Raw genomic sequence first — 5,985 nt, 5'->3', positions numbered from 1 at the left:
AGAAAGATAGGTCTAAGAAATAAAATCCTTAAATACTTTTTAGTTTTAAAATAAATTAATTTTTTAGTTTAAAATAAATTGATTTTTTAGTTTTAATTTTAGTCCGAATAAATTAATTTTAATGTGGTGTTATGTATTTTAATAAAATTAATATTAACTTAATCCACAAAAATTTGTATTTTTTTTAATTACAATCTAAATTAATAATAATACCATTGAACTTTGCACTTTATCTAAAAAAAAATACTCATAATTTTTTTATAAGAAAAATACGGTTGAATTTTCAAAAAAAAAAAATAAAAAAAAGCTTCAAAACTACTCTTTAACTTTCAAAAGTGTTTAAAAAAAAGAGAGATGGGGAGAAAATTGTGTTCATGGGGAGAAAATTGAAGGTTATTCTAGGGGAAGGTTTTCAAGATTAGTATAAGATCCTGAAAACATAACAAGAAGTAATATCCTAGCTTAAGGTCGCGATTAAGAACCTACTAGTATGCTACTTACTAAGTTCTACTCACTCCATGTTTATCATTTTTTTTCAAGTAACTAAGAGTTGGTCATGGATGAGAGCGACCTTTGGAGTGTGGGCCATGGACTAACCTCTGTTTTTAATCTAGTATTTTTTGTTCTTCTTCTGAGTCTGCTTCTTATTTTGTGTTTGTAACGAGTATGTATATGTAACACCCAAAAATGAAGGAAATTATCTCCCATAAGAATAAGTCACTCGTGAAAGACCCAAAGGATAGAAAGGAAAAAAATTAAAGGATTAAGCAAGAACAAAGGACTTAGTCAAGTCACTGGTGTACCCTAACAAGTGATTTCAAGGAGTTGAAGGCCTTTTGAAAAGGATTGGAAAGGAAAAAGTAAATCAAAAGGGCAAAAAAGTCATTTTATCAATTATCAAGAATCTTTCCGGATTTGTAATTCCTTATCTAGAAGGAATCTCAAGATTCAAAAAAAGGGGAAAATGATAAAAAAGCGAAGAGAAATTTGTAGAAAAATTATGGATTTTTTGAGAAAATAATAATAAAATATTTAAAAAGTGGCAAATTACCAAAATACCCCTGGAAGAATGGATAATTACAGAAATGCCACTCTAATTTGAATCAAAGCATCTACCGTGACCATCCGAGCAAAATATTTCTTACTAAAATCTCAACTGTCGGATCTCCTCCAAAATTTGATATGATCTAAAACGAACACGCACGGTCATCACATTCAACGACTAGTATTCAAAGCCGAGGTCGGTAAGGCTATGATTGGAGTTGATATCTCCAAAAAATTATCCAGAAAGTTTGATCTCTAAATAACGATGATTCTGGAGCTCTCAATGTCAGTTTAAGCTCCTCCTATAAGGTCGGAAGTAGGAGCAACAATACGAAATAAGAATCGAGAAAGGTCGATCCGTCAATTAAAGGCAATAAGCGTTTAGATTATGGGTCTCCTACTCTCAGATTTCTTCCAAATTCGAGAGCAATCCTCCACCATTTCTCTTCAAACTTATTCCTACAGTTTCTGAACAAGATTACCCACAAGTTCTATGAAGGAATAGAGTGCTGAAAGTGCCAAGAAACCATTCCCCCAATTCAATCTGTCATTGAAGAACTTCAATAAAAACTTGAAAATCCAATCCGAGGATACATGATGACTCGTCGAGCAAGAATGATTTCAATCAGTTTCCACACCTCCAAGGAATTCTTCCATAGAAGACCACGAAGAAAAATAACCTCGAGAGCGTGCCAAATTGAAGGAAATAGGTTTCAAAATTAAATTGGGGATAAGAGTCAAAATTCCTATCTACGATCTCTTTTCCTTCAAATTAAGGATTCCTCTAGCTTCAGAGGAAGAAGTTGAGTAAACTTGATGAAGGAATCGAGAGCTGAGACGACGTAGAATAAGCTACCCGCGAGATCGAAAATCTGGTGTTTCGAGTGAGTTGCATACCGAGAACGATTTTTGGAAATTAAGGTCCTACACTCAAAGACGTTCCTCCAAACTAATTCCTTTAGCCTGAAGATAGGATATAGAAGGGGTTCAATGAAGAAATAGGGCCTTGAAACCCCTAGAATCGGCTACCCAATAAGAAATCCTTTGTTTTATCTCCAGCGATAAATCAGATTTTCGATGAACTTTAGTAGCGAATATCTTAGGCTACGATCCACGAGAAGTTATCAAATAAATCCCTAGCCCTTTCTTACTTAAGCACAATAATCTAGCATACAATCTACCATATCATAAACAAGTCATAACGTAAACACTTCATAGTCATATCGTTCTCTAACTTACCATAACGCTATTGTTCTATCAATCTATCACAAACCTATCCCTTTCTACCCATAACCTAACCATATTCTTTCATCAATCTCTCCTATCCATAGCACTCTGGTATTTAACCTAACCTTAACGTTTCATGAACGTATCTTACTTCTATCGTTACATTTCGTTTTGTGCATCCTTCTCGTATCCTATCTCAAACATATCCTTGAGTACATCATACCATAATTATTATCATACAAACAACCTATAATAACATAAGATAACATATAGGAAGTATATCGATCCATAGACAATTCACACATATCAATATATATATATGACACGTGCAGAACCACAAGGAACGTGTCAACATCAAATATAACCATGCCGATAGTAAGGTCACTTACCTGGTTAGCTTAAGTTGTCGTCACAAATATATCCTTAATGAAAGTTCGATTCCGTCGTTATCCTTAATGAAAGTCCATTGAACTCCAAGTCAACGCCCATGACATCAGTTTCAAGTTTGAACTTTATAAAATTATTTCTCTAATTTACATTGGTCATTCTTAAATTCTGATATTTCTTGTTAGACAAAATTTGACGGAGTTCCTTGCCCTCTAATCTTTCCTGTTTTATTTTTTTTTTAATTATGTTCAACAAAATCTTTTCTCAATCTTCCATCTTCCATCTTCCATCTTCCATCTTCCATCTTCCATCTTCCATCTTCCATCTTCTACTGTAATTATTTTGGAGATATTATTGGCCAATTTTGTTAATCTATCCTTACTTCCAAATCTTCCAAATCTTCCAAATCTTCCATTTTTATCTTTACTTTCATTTTTTTTTCTCTTATCCGTTAACAGTATTCTGTATTTCCATCTCTATTTAGTTTTTTTTTTCTTATTTCCTTTGTCTATAAAATGTTAACAGTATTCTGTATTTCCATCTCTATTTAGTTTTTTTTTTCTTATTTCCTTTGTCTATAAAATTATTGACAACCTAAATCATTGTAACAATTCGAAGATCTAAACAATTCATGAGATCTAAAATATAATTGGTTGTGATTCCTAAATATTACAGAAAAGAAAAGATCTAAACAATTCATGAGATCTAAAATATAATTGGTTGTGATTCCTAAATATTACAGAAAAGAATTCCTGATTACAATTCATGAGATCTAAAATATAATTGGTTGTGATTCCTAAATATTACAGAAAAGAATTCCTGATTAATTGCTAGATTTATTTTTAGATAATTGGTTGTGATTCCTAAATATTACAGAAAAGAATTCCTGATTAATTGCTAGATTTATTTTTAGGGAAGGAGTGGTGAGAGATTGAAGGAAGGAGTAGGGATCGGTTAGCAAATGTTTTTTTTTATATATATATTTTTATTATTTATTTATTTATTTATTTATTAATTTATTATTATTATTATTATTATTATTATTACTATTTTATTTTATTTCTTCTGTTGTTACAGGAACATTGAAAGTAGAATGTACACAGTGATTCTTATCATCATCTCCCTCTTCAGGATTAGTCCTCGAATCAGAAAAATCATCACCTACATCAAAAGGACTCAATTTAGCAACATTGAAAGTAGAATGTATTGACAATTCTACGGGAACATCAATTTTATTGTTCCATGCAATAAAATGAGTCATTTTACTAAATGTATTATGGAGCATTTATAGTCAAATAAAGAATTAGGAAGATTCTTATCATCATCTCCCTCTTCAGGATTAGTCTTCGAATCAGAAAAATCATCACCAACATCAAAAGGACTCAATTTAGCAACATTGAAAGTAGAATGTATTGACAATTCTACGGGAACATCAATTTTATTGTTCCATGCAATAAAATGAGTCATTTTACTAAATGTATTATGGAGCATTTATAGTCAAATAAAGAATTAGGAATCCACTCCCACTCCCAATTCAACTATCCAAGCTAACATTAAAATGAAAACTCATGAGTAAAATTATTTACTCTAATTCGTATGCTGTGAATGGATCTATAGTGACGCTCTCCCAACTAATTTTAAATTAAATAGTCAGGAGTCAAGTTATGTGACGTGAATCAGGTGCGGTGAACATGGATCGAACACGTGACCTTTATATTTTCAGTTTGACACTCAAAACTGAGTTATCTTGGCTAATATTTGAAGAAGAAAAAAATCATAAGTAAAGGTATTTCTACTAATTCATTATATTTTAAAAAGGAATAACCACTAATTTTAGATTGAATAAAGTTATGCAACTTAATCAACTTATGCAACCAATGAGGTATTTACGCTAATTCATACTAATTTTTTTATTGAATAGTCAGTTTATGCGAATGGAAACAAGTGCGGTGAACGTGGAGATTAAACACGTGACCTTCAAATCCTTAGTTTAACACTCTCCCAACTGAGCTATCCCTGCTAACATTAAAAATAAAAATTCATAAGTAAAGCTATTTCCACTAATTCATTATATTTTAAAAAGAAATAATAATCACTATCCCTGCTAACATTAAAAATAAAAATTCATAAGTAAAGCGGTGCCATGAACCAAGTGCGGTGAACGTGGATTGAACACGTGACCTTCAGATCTTCAGTCTGACGCTCTCCCAACTGAGCTATCCCCGAAATCATCAAAAATGAAAATTCATCAGTAAAGATATTTTTGCTGATTCAAAAGAAATAATGACTAATTTTTTATTGAATAGTCAGGTTATGCAAATAGAAACAGGTGCGGTGAACATGGAAATTGAACAAGTGACCTTCAAATCTTATATCTGACGCTCTCCAAACTGAGGTATCCTCGCTAACATTAAAAATGAATGTTTTTAAGTAAAGATATTTCCGCCAATTAATTGAAATTTTAGAAAGAAATGATCACTAATTTTAGATTGAATAGTCAAATTGTGCAACGTGAACCATGTGTGGTTAACATGGATCAAGCACGAGACCTTCAGATCTTCAATCTAACGCTCTCTCATCAGTAAAGGTATTTTCGCTAATTCATTGAAATTTTTAAATAGAAATAATCACTAATTTTTAATAAGATATTCAAGTTATCCAACTTGTATAAGGTGCGGTGAACTAGAACACGTTAGGTATTTCGGATAATTCATTGAGATTTCAGAAAGGAATAATGACTAATTTTAGATTGAATAGTCGAGTTATGCAACTAGAATTAGGTGCGGTGAACGTGGAGATCAAACACGTGACCTTCAAATCTTTAGCCTGACGCTCTCCCAACAGAGCTATCCCCGCTAATATTAAAAATGAAAATTCATAATTAAAGGTATTTCCACTAATTCATTATGTATAAAAAAGAAATAATCACTAATTTTAGATTGAATAAGTTATGTTTTTAGATTGTATAGTCAGATAATAAACTTGTATTAGGTGCGTTGAACGTTGATAAAACACGTGTGACTTTCAAATCTTCAGTCTAACAATCTTCCAACTGAGCTACTCTTGCTAACATTAAAAATGAATATTCATCAGTAAAGGTATTGGGTACACTTCTGGAAATTCAACAAAAGACAATAGTATTAGACCGAGATGCCAGATTTAAATCTCGCTTCTGGAAAATTCAACAAAAGGCATTGGGTACGCAGTTATAGTACGACATTCCACCCATAAACAGATGATCAAACAGAAATGCTCAAGCAAATATTGGAAGACATGTTGAGGGTATATGAGATGGATTTTGCAGGAAGTTGGGATAAGTACCTACCC

General features: G+C 31.8%; 1 non-coding gene across 1 annotated transcript; it reads right to left on the bottom strand.

Moving 5' to 3' along the window:
* Positions 1 to 4,811: 4,811 nt before the first annotated feature.
* Positions 4,812 to 4,884, bottom strand: TRNAF-GAA. The gene has a single exon. It is a non-coding gene; the product is annotated as a tRNA-Phe (tRNA).
* Between the last annotated feature and the right edge of the window lie 1,101 nt (positions 4,885 to 5,985).

Source organism: Cucurbita moschata, unplaced genomic scaffold (genome assembly GCF_002738365.1).
Source record: "Cucurbita moschata cultivar Rifu unplaced genomic scaffold, Cmos_1.0 Cmo_Scf00150, whole genome shotgun sequence".
NCBI classification, from domain to species: Eukaryota; Viridiplantae; Streptophyta; class Magnoliopsida; order Cucurbitales; family Cucurbitaceae; genus Cucurbita; species Cucurbita moschata.
Note: the sequence above shows the minus strand (reverse complement) of the source record. Positions and strands in the feature narration are given on the sequence as shown.